This window comes from Amphiura filiformis, chromosome 7 (genome assembly GCF_039555335.1).
Source record: "Amphiura filiformis chromosome 7, Afil_fr2py, whole genome shotgun sequence".
NCBI classification, from domain to species: Eukaryota; Metazoa; Echinodermata; class Ophiuroidea; order Amphilepidida; family Amphiuridae; genus Amphiura; species Amphiura filiformis.
The window spans coordinates 46,561,251-46,582,739 of record NC_092634.1 but is presented as its reverse complement, the minus strand read 5'-3'; the positions used below and the strand labels follow the sequence as shown (position 1 = coordinate 46,582,739).

Below are 21,489 nucleotides of genomic sequence, written 5' to 3'. Positions count from 1 at the left end.
CCCCATCCCCGCATTACTGATGAAGATGAGATGATACGTCTAAAACATCAGTAACAATCTGGACTTGAGTAACAAATCTGATACTTAATGTTTTGAGCACCTACATAATACTATGTTGACTACACCAGGCGCAAAAAGAAACTCGTCAGCATGGTCAGTTATAGTCATCCTTGCAGTTCAACAACTTTAAAATTGAACAAGAATTCACCAAGCTATGCGCCTCCAAATCCAAAAATCAAAAGTTGCAGTTTCAACGATTTTCAATGGGAACGCATCGTTGTATATATTGCACACAAGCACCACGGGACAATCAATAAAGCACACAATATAACAGGCTCAATTGAATCGTTAAAATTGCAACTTTTGATTTTGAGGTTTGAGGTTCTGGCTCGATATTCATGAACAGGATGTAAAATGAGAAAGCAAAGTCCATAGCGAAATGTATAATGTCAGAGTAATCCAAAATTATCATTCGATTTTCTTTTCGTGTCTGGTGTAATGTAGTACATTCAACCCTGATTTAATCTTTGACAGGTATTTCGACGCGTGACATCAGTGCGATTGAACCTGAAGATTACTTGGCAGGCATCAGCAGAATAAATCTCGTCTTCAGTCCAGATCAAGTACAATCCACATTTGAGATAACTATAGTTGATGACGATGTGAACGAACTTACAGAGGAATTTGGAGTGGAATTGGTAGGCAGCCTGCCTGAAGAACTGCAAATTCCATCGACGGCCGTAGTAACCATTCTCAATGATGATGGTACTTGCTGTTAATAAAATGTTCTTGGTAATGGTAACACTAACTATGCATGGTAACGGTTTGGCTGGTGGGTGCCACCATGTTACAGCAAAGTTTTTTTCTGCGTAATTTGTGATAGGCTACATTAAAAAGGAATGGTAAAAAAAATATCAAAGCGGCTCTTCCGTAAAAGTGATTGAAAAAAGACTGAATCCTTCGTCGTCTAGAACTGTGTATGTTATTTGCATTATGCTTGAAGTCACTTGAAGACAGGCCCTTGAAACTCCTATACCATACCAGCGCAATACAAAAAGATGTGGACAGAGGCAACCTCTCACAGGTTGCAAATATTTCACTTAATAATTATGTCTCTTGTTTTGTGATTCACCGAAGTTTCAAGATAAAATCCAATTCAAATACACAGTTACCAATGGAAAATTCCTTAATTTAGTCCATGTTTAATGGCACCATTATCTTTTATATAAATGAACCTTCGTTTCGATAATAATCGCACATTTGACCCGCATTTAATCGTAAAATAATTTCAGCCGAAGCGGACGATGCGCTAGCTGACTCCAGGATGACAAATCCCGGTGACAAATCCGCCATTTTGTCATGAATAAATGAATATTTAACTAACATGACTAAAGAAAAATCAAATCTCAGGTCCATCGCACTATGTGCTCTATTCTCTAGACCATGGTGACAACTGAAAAACATTCAATCGTGTTGGACACATGAAAATAATTCCTACGCGACTATGGTCGTGCGCCAGAGAGCGACTCCCCGTCGGCGCCCGTGTCCTACTGCGCCGTTTTTATAGGAACACACTTTGCTGTTTTTATAATACGTGCACGTGCTAAAACAAACGCCGGGACAAACGCTGGCAAAGGATTCATATAACTGCGAAGTCTCGGAGACAACTGCACCGTCTCAGACTACCAGAATCTGGTTGTAGATCCGAAGAAGAACTAAAAATGGATGAGATCGATGGTCGGCACAAGGAAAAGGAGGTAGACAAAGAATATACACAAGTGGTGTGAAGGATAAGCAGAAAGAGACGAGTAGCTAAACAAAGAAGACGAAAGAAGATTGATTGTAAATGAACATCATACAAAATATTATTAGCCACAAGCATTATTCAGTACGAATTCTAAATAAATTCAATCATATGTTTAACGCAAACTGTACTTGTTTAACAGCTCAGTGTTCGCAGGAGTGTCAGAATGGAGGAGCATGCATGGGAAACAATCAGTGCTCATGCCCAGACGAATTTGCCGGGGCTTTATGCCAAACAGGTGAGCAATTATGTCTCCAGATTAATTCACCCCAATAACCAGTAGAAACTGGTGAACTGGACCAGTATTTCCTGCGTGGCGTATACTGGTGTTTAACAGTATCAGTCGTTATGAATCAATGATGCACAATAATACCGCCATCTATTGACAGGCTGTCTATGACGAAATAAAATGCATATTCATGACATACGTACGTCATGTGCAAATCAGTTTTTAATTTATCCCATACTTTACCTCATTGTTCAAGCCAAAGACCCTGCCCTCTTTACGAGGATAAGACCATAGTTTGACGTTGATCTCAAAAGTAAAAACCATACTTTAAACCTGGTAGTTACATTATGTAAGGCAACAAGCCACTAAATAAACGTCACATTCAAATACACGTGAAATCACAACAAAGTTATACTAGTTAGTTTTATAATGAAAAAAACCCGATTTTTTTTCAATACATATCTAGATTTTAAGATACAGGCACCTCAACTACGTCTTCACGAATTTTAGCCAACACTCGCGCTTCCTTGCCAGCTCCGGCCTTTATATTTATATTACGACAGTCTGTCAGTAATCTAGATGGATTTGGAACATTTTTAACAGATATGTAATTTTGAAGTACTACATTATCGTTATCATAAAAAAAAGCACGATTCAATCAAATTCGGTACCCTCAAGAGGCTGACATGTTTCGCTCAGGCGCTATTTTTTTTAAAGGGACTATACAAGGTTACACACCAAACATGCCAAATGCGGAACGAATTATTGTTGTGCTCCTTTGTAACTCATTGACCCATCTAAGTCACGTACTGCCTCAGTTATCAAGTGAAAAAGATATTTTTTTAAGGCAATGGTAACGTAATGGGAAACCCAATTTTCTGCCATTCATGACCATAATCGAGCACAACAATACACATCCAGATTCTCAATTATAGTGTACTATGGTGTACCACCATCGCCGAGTACCACCTGGTTGTAGGTTAATGAACGCATATTACTTGTTGGGAGAGAAAATATAGAGACAAAATGATGTTGATGCGTCTAATGCACGAGCCCCAAAGGGAGAATGTAAACATCATACACGAGAAGAAAAATAACACGTGATTTTTTATGTTTTTATAAGAAAATCATCACTAAAATGTTGGAAAATACAACCAAATATAAATGAATCAACTCGCCCAAAAAACTAATAAATCCTACGCGACGCTAACACGTGCAAAAGCACTTCGCGTAGTACACATTATACACAATCAATGCACTCGGCGTACTTTTCCAACCGCTTTTCTGATTGGCTGCTTTGATATAGGAGTGTATGAATATAATACATCTAACACACATATGCGTTCATTCCACAGATGTTGATGAATGTGAACTCACTAATGTTGCTGTATGTCCAGAGGACCTTACTTGTGTCAACACATTTGGAGGACACGAATGCCGTTGTAATGTACCTGGATTATATCGTCTGGGAAATCAGTGTATTCGTAAGTCAAATCATAAAAGTAATTTGTATCCCTAATTTTCCTACTTTGTTTAAAGTGCAGAGTACACTTCTGACCAAGCAAGCAAGCAAGCAAAAACAAACATTATCGAAAAGTATACACCGGGATAAAATTGACCGTAACTTTAATCTTCCACAGGGAGTGTGAATTTTAAATGGGGTTACCTAAATGGGTGACTACATTTGAAATCTACACCCAATGTGTGTGAGTTTAAGGTCAGGTCTTCCATAGGGGGTGTATGGATTTCAACTGGAATAGCCCATTTCAGTAGCAGGTCAGCGGGATGATTTGGAAATGTTGCTCCTGGATCGGTGACTCTGGTACGCCCCCTGCGACATGCGTTACTATAACGCGTGTTAACACAGTCGTAAATCCTGATTCAGCGAGAATAAAAATTCCTTTAAAAGGAATAGGGCGAGCAAATGAAAAAATTGTCAAGAGAAATGAAAGAATGAGTAACCCTTCACAATTAAAAACAGGGGAAATATTACACAACATCGATTTCCAATGGGGAATAACACAAAACGTATAAACAAAGTTAAAAGAGACGGAGAAATAAAGTTAAACTATAGTTAAACTTTATTTCTCCGTCTCGAATATAATTCGGAATGATTTCCAAACCTCTTTCTTAAAGCTTCTTGGATGAGAAGATGATAGAGGGCGGGTATTGAACTGAAGGCCTATAGATAATAACATCACTGCTCTTCTCCATCTGACTCATTAGCTCAGTTGGTAGAGCATCGGTCCGGTGATCCGAAGGTCCCAGGTTCAAATCCTGGATGGTCAGTGAAATTTTTTCACTGGCTGTCATTTATGTATGTGTTGACTTGTGTTAAAAAAAAAAACCTTTCTCAAAGTTAAAAGAGTTTCGTTTATGTTATTCCCCCATTGGATCATGTTGTGTCATATTTTCCCTGCTTTTAATCTTATCCATTGCTAGTGTGAGTGTGACACTGTTGTATCCGTTTGGATTCATCCTTTGGTTCCCTGCTGGTCAGTTGGAACAGATTGTTCCTGATTTTATATATTAACCATTCACATCATAACAGAAAACGTTTTATATTAACATTTTATATAAAACATTGTTGTACTTTTTGTAGATAATAGTTATTTAAAACATTTTCGTAATCATACATAGAGTTTTTTTATCATCAGACAGGAAGACTTCTGCTCATCGTCTCTGGTGAGACAACAGGTCTGGGCTATCTTTCCCGGGTATCTTTCCATATCAAAGTTTCAAAATATGTCATATCTATTTCCTCAATATATTGTTTTGATACAACTTATGAGGGGAAAAGTTTGATCATGATTAACATAACTGTATTTCAAAGCGTCAAACTATATCATTATTTTGTCCCAACAAATATAATCCAGGGAATAAAATATTCAATTATTCATTCAAAGGTTTATTTATTTTATTCAACCTGGGCCATTTCTACTGGTGCTACAAGCAGGACAGATAAGGCTGCACATGCATTCTAATAATTTGTCTATAATACATTATAATACATCAGCAAGCATAATTTGTCACAAGATTTGAAAAGTAAATAGCCTATGTACACACTGAACACAATGCACATACAAACTATACATAGCGAAGCTGTCAGTATAAAATTATGACCTTTACGATGCTATTAATTTAGCCCAAAGATTAGGAAAACTAGCAAAACTGAAGAACTGGTACTGTTCAAATAAAGACATCTGCAAATCTTGCTGCAATTTCCAAATAGTATTTATATTCCTTAAATAATTATTTTTGTTATTTCTTTTAATACAAACACATTACTGCCTATGATGACTTTATCGTATTACTTAAACATCAAAATCAAGTAATAATTACAAAACTCGCCGTAAACTATCACCACTGTGGGTTTTTGGGTATATAACCACCTCAAATATTTTCTGCAACACTGCATGTGAAAAAGTAGGTCAATAGTCAGACAAATATAGGGCGGGTGCGGCTACGCCGCACCTCGCCCAAAAGGAACCAAAGAGCACGGGAATGTGGACTGTGCGAGAGAGATCTTTTCTTTGAGTTTTCAATCATAATCATAAAGAATTGTGTTTTCACAACAGAAAGTGGTGCAACTAGCCAACGCCCTTTAACTGATATTTGCGTGTCATCCGTTTTTATATTTTTATAATTTTTTCTGAAATTATCAAGTAATTTATAAAACACATTGGTTTTGGTTTAAAATCTATTTCAGCTGTACGGGAAATTTCTGGACAAATCACAGTCCTGGAAATTGCTGGACAACCAGCTTTATATCTACCCAATCTGGATGACAAAACATCACAGGCATATTTAACATTGGTGTTGATGTTGGATAATGCTGTAAGTAGCGTTATTTCATTTCTGCCAGAATAGTAATTTAAACATAGACACTAGATTGATACAAAATATTGAAAATTCAGTAGTAGAACTCAACCATCCCCGCTTTATGTTTTTTGTTTTGTTTTGTTTTGTTTTGTTGTTGTTGTTGTTTGCCTAAAGGCAGTTATTATAATAGTACAGCTGCTAAGATCCCAAACAGAAAGCCATTGTGCACTTTTTAGTAGAAGCATGAGAATTTCCACACATGAAGTAAAAGGTCCAATGTTGATTTTAAGATGTAGAGCCATTTTTGATTTGACCCCTGGTGACCGCTAGATGTCGCGGAAGGTCATACAGGGGTAAAAAATTGTAAATTCTCCTATCCTGTTGAGAGACATACCAAATTACTCGTCTGATCACAAGGATTAAAACTATGTATAGTCTGTGCTATCTACGAGCTATCGTTATGGGGTTATCATACAAAAACAACCTTTTTAGGTAAAATATCACCTTTTTGATTGTACAGAGGTAAAAATTTCAACTTGCTCTAATTTTGAACAAAATGGTGGCATATTGTTCGTGTACCTGGCACAAATCAGAAAAAGAACAGTTTGGCCTCTGTACTATGTTCACCTACTAAGATAGAGGGCAAACAAGGTCAAAGGTCATTGGGTGGTCATAGGCCACTGTTGATCTTTCACTTCCAATATACATAACAAGTAAAGTAAAGTAAACATTTTAGAAGGCAAGTTCTATACCATTTCTTGATTCTGATGTCAATACGAGCAATTTGACACTATTTTTGCTACAATCGGAGTAAGTTGAATTTTTGCCACTGTAAAACCAAAAATATGATATTTTACCTAAAAATAAGGTTTTTGTAGGATAACTCCATAACGATATAGGTCCGTTTGAGACACATTGAGTTAATGTATAATAGTATAAGTAATATATAAACATAATTTCTGTTTCTCTTTGTTTGCTTGAAGCTTACCAATGCCTTGCAAAGCCTTTTGACCGATTTCGTAGGCGTGACTATAACTGAATTATTCCCTGGTAGTATCATCGTTCACTACATAGTAACTTTGACGGAAAGTTCTACTATTACAGCGGAAGAGTTGAATACTCGTTTCAACCAGGACGTGGTTTTAAGCTATGGCTTTATTAAGGACTCTGACGTAAGGCTATTTGGAGCGGGACTTAAAGTGGGTAAGAATTAAATGCTTTGGATAAATAACTGAGTGAGCCCATACATATGAAGTTAAACATATGCTTAAGGTTAGCAACTATTTTAAATTGTTGCGATTTGGTAGTTCACAGCATCTTGCGAATGGTAGTAAGCTTTGTAAAAAATTACATTGCTCAATTCATAGCGAACGTGTAGAAGAATCCAAATATCACAGATATACTTTTGTAGGTCTTGTGGTTCTTGAATTATGTTGTAAAAGGGTGGAAAGAACAACACTTTTGTAAAACGTACAAATAACTTATTAGCAACAATAAATTAAGCAAGTTTTCAAAGTATAGAATTTGTAGAATGCACTTTTGCAAAACATCATAGTGTTATTTTTCATTAATATATTGCTTTAGATAATGACAATCGCTATTTTGGTTGCTACGGCCAACAACACCTCGTCTACCCTAAAATCTAGTTTCTTCTCGTAATAAATTACAATACCTTGATTATGTGATAAATCGGGTCTCTTTCACTCAGCTCCGCAAATGTTGGTAGCTATTAAGATCTGTTTTAGCTTCGACTAAATATATATGAATACGTACAGGTAGGAAGGACAGGAAGTGACCTTCGGCACGGCAGGTGGTATCCCTTTAAATTTGAATGCAAAGGCGATAAGCTAGACCAAATTGTGCAAAAAAAAGGTTTTTTTTTCTACTTTATTATAAGTGTTGCTATTTTTTTTAATTCATTTTAGTTTTTAGTTTTTATAACATATTAAAAAAGACAGAAACCCCCAATGTGTAATAATTTTGTCATAAAGTTCCTATCCTTTTATTTATAGATGAGGTGACCTATGATGTCACATGGTTACATTCAGACCGCCCTCTGTTGTTTCTACCCAGGCAAAATAACACAGGAGTGTCTATGGCAGACCACATAAATCTCTTCAAAACTCAACTTTTGAAAACCTTTCAAGTTTTGTGTGATATTATAAATATAGCTTGATGCATTTATAAACAAGTTTAATAATCACTAAATAGATTCATCAGGTTTGTAGATATACAGTAAAATAATTTTCTTTTGCACAAAACCAAAATATTTTACTCACTTGACGGTTTCGCCTATCATGGTCGATAGGCATCATCAGAATGATGTTGGATGATCCTTACTTCCGGTAGGACGTCCTCTCCTGGCTGTAAATACACCCTCTACAGTCGGGATTCGTCCTACCGGAAGTAAGGATCATCCAACATCATTCTGATGATGCCTATCGACCATCATAGGCGAAACCGTCAAGTGAGTAAAATATTTTGGTTTTGTGCAAAAAAAAAGTTTAATAATGTTTTTAATATTATTTGCTTTGAAACCAAAGTTAATGAAACAAAATCAACTTCTTCCATGTAAACTATAGTGTTTTTTGCCTGTCAGTTTTGATCTCAGGCCAATAGAGGGCGTATCAAATGTAAACACATGTCACCTCATCTATAGTGGTCAATCGCGTGAGAATTTGGTCACACTTGGGGATTGGGGTGTTGGTATGGCAACGTATTTATAAACATGATACAAACGTTCCTATGAATATAATCGGAGCTAACCGTTTGAAGATCAAAATAAATGATGAATTTGCTAATTATTAGTTTCATGTTGTTTCGATTTTAGCATTGACTTTATTTTTGTTCCTTTTGAGACAGACCTGTGTTCGTTTACTGTTTGTCAAAATGGCGGAACATGTATATTTGAAAACGACTTGGATTCTAAGTGCGTGTAAGTAACTTTACCACAGGCTTAATTGTTGTTGCCAAAAGAACAAAATGCTTTTTGCTTTATCGTAAACGATTATGTTGTCATTAAATTCATACCAACAAGCATTATACAAATAGGAAATTCGACACTACATTTTTGGTAAGATAATATATAGGAATTAGCCTATACGGTTATTTTTATATTCGAATAACGAGTTTGATAAATTTAGATTGATAATGATGATATCGACGGCTATGATGATGATGATAATAAATGATGATTATGACGATGATGAATAAATGGTGACGACGACACTAATGAAGATTATGGTAATAATGAAGATGATAACGATGATAATGACGATGATGAAGAATGATGATGATAACGACGACGATAATAATTATGATTGAGAAGAAGATTTTATTTTTTATGTAATCAGATGCCCAGATGGATTCGAAGGGGTTCTTTGCGAAGTCCAAATTCCAGAACCGACTGCAGGTTAGTACATAGGGTGCTATAAAACTGGGTAATTTCAGCCCTCTGAAAAGGACTTCTCTAGGGAAAGATTAAATAAATCTTACTCAAACTAGGTAATTATTGGCACAGCTCGAACGTACATATTGCGTCTATATAGCGCATAAAGGCGTGCGCATGACGCAGTGTAAGGCGCACAATGCATGTGATTATCTGTACCGCGTTTTACGGCGAGTGTGTTTACTGTTAATTGCGGAGCTACAACCTTGCCGAGTAATTTGGCTATCAAGCTATACCCATTTTAAAGGAGAAAAATATTTTGTGCATTTTTAGCTTCCATATCGCACTGACGAACAGCAAACCGTCAACGTCCGCATCTATTTGAATTATTATGAATACAAAGGACGACATAGCGATTTTTTAGTTTGCGACGCGCGCTCGACGAATTCTTGAACATTACGCAATGCAAAAGACAGTTATTTTCAATAATTATTTACTTGAATGTATAATCATCAACTAATCAATATCCTCATTGTTTTCTAAAAATACATATTAAGCACTTCACACAGCACCATCAATGGGATTAAACCTGGCAGCTACTCTTGCCGTTATCTTTGGAGTCATTATGTTCTTTGTGATTATACTGTGTATCGTTGGCGTGTGTTATTTGAGCCATCACAGACAACCCAGGAAATCTCCAGAGACGATCACGACCCCCGTGCTCCCGATTCCCTTGAGTCGGCCTCAAAGAGACCTAGGGTTTCCAGCTTTGTCTACTTATGATTCTCCATTAATGAGATCCAGCCTGTTACCAGCACCAAACTTTCCTTTCATCCAGGTAAGGGAATGACAAAACACTGAATAGATCCACCAGGTTTGTAGATATACATTAAGGACAATTTTCATTGAAAAAACAAAACCATGTCATCAGTTGGGACAAAGCTAAAGTTCTCTGCAAGGAGTGTGATACTAACGCAAGATATGTCAAAGAATCAACATGGATCAGGAGAAAAGGAACAAACGTCATGAACAGAGACGAGGGGCCCACTACCTGAGTCACGTGTATGATCCTCTACTGGCTGTAACTACACCCTCTACAGTCGGGATACGTCCAACCGGTAGTAAGGATCATCATTCTGATAATGCCTATCGACCATGATAGGCGAAACCGTCAATAGTGAGTAAATTATTTGGTTTTGTTTCAATGAAAATTTTCCTTAAGGAATAAAGTTCTGCAAGGAGTGTGATACTAACGCAAGATATGTCAAAGAATCAACATGCAACAGGACGGATTCAAGGCAAAATTTGTCACATTAATCAGGGTGTGGTATTAGGCTGGGCTGAGCATCCTCCTGAATTTTTATCTATTCAGCGGAGTAACATTTATTTATTTATTTCCCCCTTTAAAACACCTTTGTGTCAATAGGCTCCTTGTTCAAAGTATTTTTCATTGCTTTTACATAAGAGCATCAAAATATGGCAACCCATTGCGTTTAGAAAAAGTTCTTTGAATTCAAGAAATCAGATGAAAGTACGATGGATATGACAGTCCACCAAAGTCATAAACAAGAAATGTCTTTAAAAAGACAACGCCATGGATGAAATTGATGTTTCATAATTTTACATTGACAAGTACTTGGAATGCTAGTAATTTTTTGTGTGTAGCACATGCACAACTCACCGGGTGGGAAATGTTGTTACCACCAATGACATATTATAAGAAATTCTCAAGAATTTTTATGTTGAAAGCTAAATTGGAAAATGTAAAAAATGTAAAAATATAATTTATACTTGTACAAACAAAGGGATCAATGGAAATCACATCCACCGAATTTCGCATCAATCCAACAATCTACAAGCTGTATCAAAATGATTGGTACCCATCGGTTTTCATTGATAATGGATGAGCCTGACACGCCAAAATTCAACATAAGATCCAAATAATTTGTAGAATAATTATAAAACAAGTCATAAACTATACATTCCTGACTTTTCTAGAGTATTCAATCTTGTATTTGTAAGAGGCAGGCTAATTCAATAAACATCAAAACTAATGGGTACCAATCATTTTGATACACTCTGTAAATTCAGATGACCTTAAGAATGTTTGTTGCCGGTGATCATAACCAGCCATGACAATCCAAATATTATCAGTAACTGCTAACATTGATACGACCTTAATGGTTTTAATGCTTAATTGTGATTACGTTTTATGACACGACTTTGAACATTCTGACAATCCAACAATATATACTTAGTCAACCTCAGATGACCTTTAACAATTTTGGCGCATAATTGTGATCGACAATCTGACAATCTATACTTAATTCACCTCGGATGACTTTGATCTGGCATTTAACATTTTCGCGCTTACACCCATCGATGTCCATAACAATTTAACTCTTAAAGGCCCATTCAGTGATTTGCTCATCCGGACGATCGTAAAAATCATCAAAATTCAGATTTTGGTACCTTTGTAATTGGCATAGATGTGCTAACATAGCCTGCTAGTGGTTCGGTCGAAAGCCGTGTATTTTAAACAAAATAAAGCATTTACATGAATCTGGACTTTTGATACTGACAGTACAAAAAGTCCGACTCGAGATCGAAAGAAGCTCACTCTCCACCATACCAACACGCGTTGCGTATTGTTTCTACTACTTATTATATCAGTAGCTACTATTTTAAACAAAATACACAATTTTAACTGTTTTTCATATTTGAATTGACCGTTAGTTTGCCTCGGTGACGTTTAATTGCTTATTTTGTTTTCTACTACAAAAATTAAGCGTCTGTTACTCTGTTTTAAATCAATTTAGACTCTACTTCCCCGTGTTAGAAACACTGGACTAGGAAGTTTTTCCAGTCGATTGGTGGCGCACTGTACGAAAATCTCGATTTTCTCGAGTCGATCTGAGTTGAAGTAGAAAACCTTTCTAAAACTTCTGTTTTTGACTAATTTGTCGATGTATTCAGGGAAAAGTGGTTTAATGAAATTCTGTAGACTTATTCTTTATTTCTAAGCAACTCTGACAAATTTCCATTTTTTTTTAATGTTCCTGTGAAATCACTGAAAGGGCCTTTAAAATTCCTGTCAACTCTCTAATTCATAACTCTAAATTTCTGTCTGTTTGCCTTTTCTGTCTTGTACCATTTATTACACTACAGTTTTTAATTAAATGGCTATATCTATAACATCTCTCGTGCACAATGCTATAAGGTGTGGGGTATTAGTCGGGACTGCTTTATATTTAAGATTGAAAGATAAATCAACCTGTATGATTGGTTTGGGTGTGATACAGCACACGCAATCATTATTCTAAGTAAGACACTATGAACAATCGTCCAAATGGAAGGACTTTTGACTCTACGTCATGAAAATTCCTGGTTAAAGAGGATGAGGAATATTACATCAAGAAATTGTAAGCAAAGAGACCAAGTAACGATGGGAGCACGCAAATAGTCTCTCCAAAAAAGTGTGAATTCTTTCTTTTAACTTAATATCTTAGAGTCTGGTACATGTATATTTCAAACGTTTAAGGCTTGCCAGGTGAAAGTGATTTTTGTAAATACTGGTCAGAAAATGTTCATATTTGGTCACAATGTGGGACAAGATAATAGAATTGGAAAATAATGTTTAAAATCAGCCATGCGTGACGGTTGCCATGGAAACGGCGGCCATATTGGATTTTTCAAATATTACCCTTGCGCGCAGTTTTTTAGTAACTTCCTGAAGTCCTATTTCCATGAACTTTGGCACAGTTATTCAGACCAAATCAGTCTAACAAAAAATGAAGAGATTTTGCAAGAAAAGTGTTGCTAATTACCTTAACGAGCTCATTAATTTTGAAATTTGATATTTTCCCGCCAAAATTTGAAGAAAATTATCCATATTTTAACGACCTGAACAATTTTTCAAAAAAATCTCTTCATTGTTTGTTGGAATGAATTATTGTGAATAACTGTGCCAGATTTTATCAAGATCTGATGACTAGAAGTATTTCAAAAACTGCGCGCAAGGGTCAACAAAACATTTTGCGTAATTTGCATTTAAAGTCTAGAAACACTGAATTTTAACAATTTGGTAAAACTATTCAAATATCAGATATGAAAGTGTCAAATAACGTGTAAGAGTTGTTAATACCTGCAAACTAGTTAAAAATTTTGACAAAATGTACCTTTAAATAACTTAATTCTACAAAAATGTTTAAAATTGCCACCCAAAGATAATAAAATACATATGAAATTCAACGCATGTTAAAGTATAGGAAAACTGACTTTTTCGTCAAATTTCGCGTGCATGAATTTCACTTACTTGGGCGCCATTTCTTAACAATAAATCGGATTTCAATGGATAAAAAGCATTCGAAAACTAAATGTGTAAATTTTTAAGATATATGAAAACCTTAAAATGCCACTTTTGCCACTATTTCCTGATTCCACCTGGCAAGCCTTACCTTAATGGTGGAACGCTACAAGATATTTACTTGCTTAACTCGAGTAACAGATAGTTTGCATGTGTATTATGGTGTTTTAGGTACCGGCTATTCTGCCAGACGGAACTGCAACAACTTCGCTAGCATACTATGCCACCGGAGACTATATCGGTCAGGACGATACTAGTAATAACCATGGTAACATTGTAAACATGATAAACTATTGAACACCACAGTGTGTCTCAAAATATCGCTGCACTTTACACTAGCCATCATAACTTTGGGACATAGGCAAGTATACAGCCTGTCTAAAAAAAAAGTGTGCAAGTGAAAAGCGCCCTCTTTGGCAATTAGAAAATTATTACATTATACCTGTATCATGATAAAACAGTAAATAAAAACAATTTTGTACTGTTGTGTAATTGATGCATTCTTTTGATTTCACGAAGGAACTTTTGATAAACTTGATGCTAGCATTGATTTACATGTACTGTACAACTTTTACTAGGAAAGACCTAGTAAAAGTGGCACAATTGTGATTTTACCCTTGCATTGTTAACTAAATAACTAAACTAAATCTCGAGATTAAAAGAAGCATATCGATCAGAACAAACATCATTTGAGAGCTAAGACTACGCCCATGACGTTGATGTAAGCATCATGTCACAACGGTATTTTCTAATTGCCAAAGAGGGTGCTTTTTACTTTTTTGAGACAGGCTATAGTTACTTTTAATTTAGTTACAGTAAATGTAGCTGTTGGCTAACTCCTCTAAAAGCATTATAAAAATCATAGGTTAATAGGTTTTTGAGATTTGACCTCGGCAAGCAAGTATAACCCGTTAATACACACCTGTGTAAGCACAGTGACAATATAATTTTTGAGTATAACCAACATTTTATTGTGTCAATTCCTATACAAAACGACTTGTACGGGATCAGATAATAATGTTGAAATTATAAACCAGTCATTTATTTAGGGAGTCAATTACATTTTAAGACAAAAGTTAAAACTATGAATACATGATGAAATTAATAATTAGAGCTCGTTAAGGGCTGGGGTATGAACGTTTGGACAGTATTTATTTTGGGACATTAGAGCACATCAGACATATCGAATTGCATTCTGAATATGAAGAATGTCATTCTGATATCAAATAATTTTGATTTTTTGAAATTCGCAATTTAATACACATTTATGGCAAATCATTAAAAATTGATATTTTTGATATTTAACAGTACTTGAAGTAAACTTTATAAATCAGATGATTTATACTTAAAGTGCATGTAGGTGGGATGAAAAGCCGACGATCAATTGAAAATTTTGACCTTTCGTATTGAAGATATGGATTTGTCCCCAAAACACCAAAAAAAATAGGTCTTTTTGAGAAAAAAATCCATACCTTCAATATGAAAGGTCAAAATTTTCAATTGACCGTCGGCTTTTCCTCCCTGCTACATACACTTTAAGAATATATCATTAGATTTATATAATTTACTTCGAGGACTGTTATATATCAAAATTTGAAAAATATCAATTTTTATAATTTGTCATAAAATTTGTATTATATTGTGATTTAAAAAAATGAAAATTATTTGATATCAGAAAGACATGCTTCGTATTCAGAATGCAATTCGATAGGTCTGAGGTGCTCTCATGTCCCACAAAAAATACTGTCGAAACGCAATAAACGCTCATTTTGGATCCCTTAATTTGATCATAACTTAAGGGATGGGGTATGAACGTTTGGACAGTATTTATTGTGGGACATTAGAGCACATCAGACATATCGAATTGCATTCTGAATACGAAGAATGTCCTGATGATATCAAATAATTTTGATTTTTTTGAAATTCGCAATGTAATACACATTTTATGGCAAATCATTAAAAATTGATATTTTTGATATTAAACAGTACTCGAAGTAAACTTTATAAATCTTATGATTTATACTTAAAGTGTATGTCGGTGGGACGAAAAGCCGACGATCAATTGAAAATTTTGACCTTTTGTATTGAAGATATGGATTTTTTTTTTTTTTCCAAAAAAAATAGGTCTTTTTGAGAAAAAAATCCATACCTTCAATATGAAAGGTCAAAATTTTCAATTGATCGTCGGTTTTTCCTCCCAGCTACATCGACTTTAAGAATATATCATTAGATTTATAAAATTTACTTCGATGACTGTTATATATCGAAAATGTGAAAAATATCAAATTTTAATAATTTGTCATAAAATGTGTATTATATCGTGAATTTCAAAAAATGAAAATTATTTGATATCAGACAAACATTCTTCGTATTCAGAATGCAATTCGATATGTCTGATGTGCTCTCATGTCCCACAAAAAATACTATCGAAACGCTCAAAACACTCATTCCAGTTCCCTTAACTTCATGAAAAAGCAAACACAATGCAGTTATTTCAACCAAGCATTGAATGATCGAATGAAGATACTGATACTGTGTTGAGTTGTGGGTTGAACAACATTGATATGCTTTCACAACACAACGTTATCATGCTGAAACTAGTGGACCCATTGCTTTCAGAATTTTAGCATTATAGATGGCATGTCCATTGTTTTTGTCTTAAAATGTACTTTATTACCTGCTCCTGCCAGCTATCTATTATATCCTCCTTCTTGCTCCTGGCTAAAGTTTCGTTAGCGTTATCTCCTAGATTTCAGCTGTTAATGCCCAAAAAGGATCGGTATAATAGTTGTTGGTTTTAAATGCTATTCAAACACAATTATCCGATGTAGTAGCAGTCATTTTGCAAGACATTTGTAAAAAGAAAATGTTGGATCTACTCATAATGTAGTTTCTGCGTGCACAGTGTTGTGATTAGTGCCAAAATGTGGTAATATTGGTCTTACGGGTCACCTGGTTGCCGGGGTCATATCTGAAAAACTGAAGTGGCTGTTTAGGAAACTTTTAGAGAAGTAACCTTACATGCAACAGCTACAGCAGCTATTTGCTACACTGTCTAAAAGTTACGATGGATAGTAAAGTGTTTTTTTTTTGTGTGTGTGACCCTTAAGGGTATCCGTAGGGAGAACACTTTGTTTTACGGCCAGGTCTGGCCAGGTGCATGTTTGTTCGCAGTCTACAGGTGTAACTAGGTTGTTGTATATTCTATAATTTTCCTGGTGTGTTAACTGTGATTACATCTAGACACCAGTTTATTTTTTATTTGAACGGGACCCTAATTTAATGAGAAAAACGCCGAAAAGAGAGGCCCGGCAAAAGCCGATTTGCAGACAATTTTGTAGCTACAGACAGCTCGTATTCCATATAACAACTACGGAAACCAATCAGTGCCAGAAGTGTTGATTTATATTTCATCCACTTAGGTTTGGCTTAACCCACTAAAAGGTAAAACTTTAAGGCTGATCATTTTAATTATAAATGTAGTGTGTGTGTAAAAGTATATTTCTCAAAATGGAGGAGAGCGCCTATGACTATTGTCCGTTCTGTCTACATGGTCTATGATAATTATTTTCTTACCGAAATATTTTCATTTTTTGAAATTCACGATATAATGCAAATTTTATGACAAATTATTAAAATTTGATATTTTTCAAATTTTTGATATATAACAGTCCTCGAAGTAAATTTTATAAATCTAATGACATATTCTTAAAGTGTATGTAGCTGGGAGGAAAAGCCGACGATCAATTGAAAATTTTGACCTTTCATATTGAAGATATGGATTTTATTTCCCAAAAAGACCTATTTTTTTGGGGGGGGGAAATCCATATCTTCAATACGAAAGGTCAAAATTTTCAATTGATCGTCGGCCTTTCCTCCCAGCTACATATACTTAAAGAATGCATCATTAAATTTATAAAATTTACTTCGAGGACTGTTATATATCAAAAATATCAATTTTTAATGATTTTTCATAAAATGTGTATTACATTGCGAATTTCAAAAAATCAAAATTATTTGATATCAGGACATTCTTAGTATTCAGAATGCAATTCGATATGTCTGATGTGCTCTAATGTCCCACAATAAATACTGTCCAAACGTTCATACCCCAGCCCTTAACATAAAACAAAATAAAACGGTCATGATAATATGACATTAAGGGCGAACACCACTAATGAAGCGTCTTGGTTGAAATGCACGTGAAAATTAATGTCTTTCTTTGCTCAATTTGAGGCCTTTTTGGCTCTCATAGTTGCCTGATGTACCCCGTTACATTTTATTAAGAAACAAGGTAGTATAGTTTCTCTCCATTGATTTTGCAATAGCGTCTCCAGGAGGGGGCTCAGGGGCTTTCAGATTTATGCGGTGGGGGGGCTTAATGGCTAAAATCGCCAAAAACCGCCTGATTTTACATATCCCTCTAGCGTTGGTTGTCAGTAGATTGCAGTCACTCCTCATCAAGTGTTGACAAAGACAACAGTGGTTGTTGAAACGTACACAGTAAGTGCATTTTCTTGGATCAGATACTACGAACTCTGGTTTACTAGTTTACTCTACCGATCCTGATGAATTTGTTCAATCAATAACGATATCTGGGGACCAATCACAAGCCAGATTCATTTAAAGATGCATTACATCATGACCAATTTTAGTTAGGCCAGAAATTGGCCTAACTCTTCATAGAATCCCGTGTTAAAAAGTTATCCCCAATCCAAAGTCAGTAGTCCACTTGGGAAGCTAACAAACAGAGGGCGTACGGTGACTGAAAAGATTAGATGTGAAAATCTATCAATTGTGCACAAATAATAATTTTTAAGCTTAAATGCAAAAGCACAATTGGCAAGTGGAGTACGGAGAAGTCTAGCTACACCCTGGAAGGAAAAAAAAACAGTATTTGAAACGAGGAAATGTGCAATATGACTTAATGTAATACATTAGAAAAGGCTTAAAAGGCAACTATTAGGCCCTGATTCATATTTAATCATCATTTAGGCCTGTAAATTAGATTGTCTGTGTAAATTTAGCAAGATCCGACTTTTTATGACGACTTTCAAAATGTGTTACATTTCAGAAACACCAAGCTGTTTGTGAGGTGGCGTTAGCTGTATGGGTTATAGGTTGAACTTTTTACAATATTTCTGGAAAAAAAATCCTGAAATCCATATATTAATTTTTACAATGGATGTCGTCATCTGACCTTCTGCTTGCAGAGAGGGGATGTTTTGAAGAACTGAGTTGTTTTCCCGGCCCCTGTCTGTACAGAAAGTCAGTGGGGTTATTTACTGGTGTGCACCCTAAAAGGCCCTTGTCATAACCAATGGTGGCGGCATGATTTTTCCCGTGCATGAGGGTTTAGGAAAATTAAATTATATGTCTAAACTTGAGGTTGCATGTGTAAAAACATGGTCTTTTTTAACGCATGTTTGGGGTATTGAAATGATATTTTTTGGCTTGCACAATCATGGTAAAGATCCATGTCATACATAAGAGATTATAGGACATACAATACTTGGTAGGCCTTATGATAATGCGTAAACTTTGTACCTGTTAGGGAACTGAAATCAGACTGAAAACACAAACGTCATTCGAGGCTCTGTCTCACCAGTTGCATTTACAAGGCCCTTGTTATAACCAGTGGTGGCGGATGATTTTTTTCTGGGGGGGGGAAGGGTCACACAAGGTTCTGAACAGAAACGTTACATACGGACCAACCCACACTACCGAGAACCGCGAATGCCGAGAACCGCGAAAGCCGAGAACCGCTCTAGTTTTTGTTTGTTTTTTGGTTGATTTTATTTTGTTTTGTTTTGTTTTTGTTTGTTTTTGTAAGAGAAGAGGCCGTTTTAAACATTGCAACTGAGACCATAGCAGTCAGGTTTTCTTTAAGACACAAATAGACCTAGCCTACTGTATTGTTTGAGAGCTGACTCCTATGGACTCAGATGCAACTTTTAACACTGTTTAAAACGGTCTCATTTTTTTACATAATGAACCATTGTGACTGAACGCAATGACGTGTGACGCTATAATTTGGTCCATATGTGTAAAACCAATAGGTTAAATACCACTAATTATGTATTACACGGGTTTCAATGGAAAAATGGCTAATTTCGGGTGGAATTTTCTCATATTCAGAACTCTCACAGTTAAATGCCACTAATATCAGGTGAAACTATATGATTTAGATGCCAATGATCAAAATTCAACATAGGTTGACCTGAGGCTTTTCTTGTTTTAACGCACTGAACCGTAAACACCTTAAGATGACAGTTCGCCCTCGAAGCTGAAAGTTACAATATTGTAGGGCGAATATTTACTAAAAACCGAAGCCGTGCGTATGAATTTTGGTACTATTACAACAAAAATGTCATATAATGAGAGAAAATGTACCATTTTAAAGCATCAAACCCTAAAAAGTACTTTTTTGGCTATATAACTTGATCAATTTCAGCGATTTTAATGCAGTCTTTTCAGATGCCATGCAAACAAATAGTTACTCGTCGTATTTCAATGTATCGCCCAGGCCTATTAGTGGTATTTAACCAATAAGGCTACCCATACCTTTTAGCACTTTTTTATTTATTTATTTTAAAGAGTATTTAGGGGGAACTTATAAGTGTTGGACCCTATATAATCTTTATGTAAAAGAGATTATTCTGCAGCTTATATCGATATTTGAAAACACGTGGTGCGAAGGACATTTTCCTTCTAGTGAAAGGTCCTCTCATCTAAAGTTATGGTGAAAAAACCGCTGCTTTGAGAGTCGAATCAGAGTTGTATGCCCGGGTATACCGAGAATTCTATGTACAAGCATATATAGACTTTGCCTATGTGTGGTGTGTGGGATGTGTGGGGGTGTGTGTGGAGGGGGTGTTTTGTTTTGTTTTTTGTTTTTTGACGAAAGAGACCAAAGGTAGACACCCTGCACAAAAACATGAAAATACATTGCTTACAATAATACATGTTTGTACAACCGCCTTTATTAGTAATATAGTTACTCAAACTCCAAATTATGTATTTGTCAGTGTACAGTGTACGCTTTTATAAATACGCACGTGACTCATGGGCACGACATACCAAGACTAGCAAGCGTGACCAAATCTTCAGGCATTGACCACTTTACAGAAAAGCATAGAAACTTTGTAGATAAATACTCATCAAATTTAAGTATTAATTGAATTGCAAAATTATTACACATGGAAATATTCAACGAAGGAAACGTTTACAATATAATCACAAAGTTGAACAAAATAGAAAATTTTGCTGCAAAATAATCTCGTGTTGTTCCGCCTTTGCATTCAAATGTATAGGAAGACCACCCATTATGTAGAAGGCCAATGCGAGACTTACTCTCTACAAGCTGTTATGGCAGCCCGGAGGTGGTCACGTGCGTATTTATAAAAGCGCATTTATAAATATAATCGAAGTACACTGTGGAGGGTGTCTGCCTTTCGTATCTTCGTCAAAAACACACATTTCGACATGGACAGTGCCTTAAAAATAAGCAAAATCACTGGTCATATGTGATCGTCATCCTAATCTTTCACCTGTTTTAATAGGACCAAGCCATATTGTGCTATTGACTGGTTAAAACTGGTGAAAGATAAGGATGACGAATATATGACCAGTGATTTTGGTGTTTTCATCTGTCTTTCGGCTTCGATTTTAAGGCACATGCACCTGATGCGAAGCATGCTGATGGAATTCTACGGTATGTGGGTGTAGGGTGAAGTGTTTGTCACATTTAGTGACAAGGTCTAGAAAGACATTTCTGTTTTATATACTTTGCATCACTGTAAAGACAATGTATAATAATCATAATGTGTATTAAAAGATGTATGCTGAGGTTTGTGAGTTTATGCTTGTGCTTTGTGCGT

General features: G+C 35.6%; 1 long non-coding RNA gene across 1 annotated transcript; it reads left to right on the top strand.

Moving 5' to 3' along the window:
- The first annotated feature begins 653 nt into the window (after nucleotides 1-653).
- Nucleotides 654-3,495, top strand: LOC140156388 (uncharacterized). The gene is made up of 3 exons (XR_011859546.1): nucleotides 654-765; nucleotides 1,947-2,042; nucleotides 3,389-3,495. It is a non-coding gene; the product is annotated as an uncharacterized lncRNA (long non-coding RNA).
- Nucleotides 3,496-21,489: the final 17,994 nt, after the last annotated feature.